General features: G+C 41.2%; 1 protein-coding gene across 1 annotated transcript in view; it reads right to left on the reverse strand.

Moving 5' to 3' along the window:
- Positions 1-483, reverse strand: part of LOC116851357 — a 9,988-nt gene that overhangs the window by 7,295 nt on the left and 2,210 nt on the right. The window lies entirely within an intron of this gene.

The following is a 483-nucleotide window of genomic DNA, read 5'->3' on the forward strand; positions in this document are numbered from 1 at the left end:
ACGAGGTCTGTTCAAAAAGTATCGCGAATTTTGAATTTCCGCGGGTTACGTATATTCGATTTTTGATTTTTTTGTGGCGTTATGTTGGTACTCATGTTCCTCACTTATGCCGACAAGTTCGGCCATTTTGAATATTCAGTTTATGTTTGACAGCTGTTTTGCTTGGACGTGTTTTGGCTCGTCTTCGATTTTTGCCTATTCCAAAAAATGGATCAAAGAATCTGTATCAAATTTTGTGTGAAAAACAAAATTAAGTGCGCGTACGCATTCCAAATGTTGACTGTGGCATATGGTGAAGTTACCTTGGACCGAAGCAACGTTTATCGGTGGTACAAAATGTTCTCAGAGGGCCGAGAAGATGTGAACGACGAAGAGCGTGCCGGACGCCCGAGCACGTCAACAACAGACGAAAACATTGATGAAGTGAAGAAAATAGTATTGACCAATCGTCGAATCACCGTTAGAGAAATTGCTGAGGATCTA

The sequence above is a fragment of the Odontomachus brunneus genome, unplaced genomic scaffold (genome assembly GCF_010583005.1).
Source record: "Odontomachus brunneus isolate Ranch 3 - 2012 unplaced genomic scaffold, Obru_v1 Obru_scaffold_172, whole genome shotgun sequence".
Lineage (NCBI taxonomy): Eukaryota > Metazoa > Arthropoda > Insecta > Hymenoptera > Formicidae > Odontomachus > Odontomachus brunneus.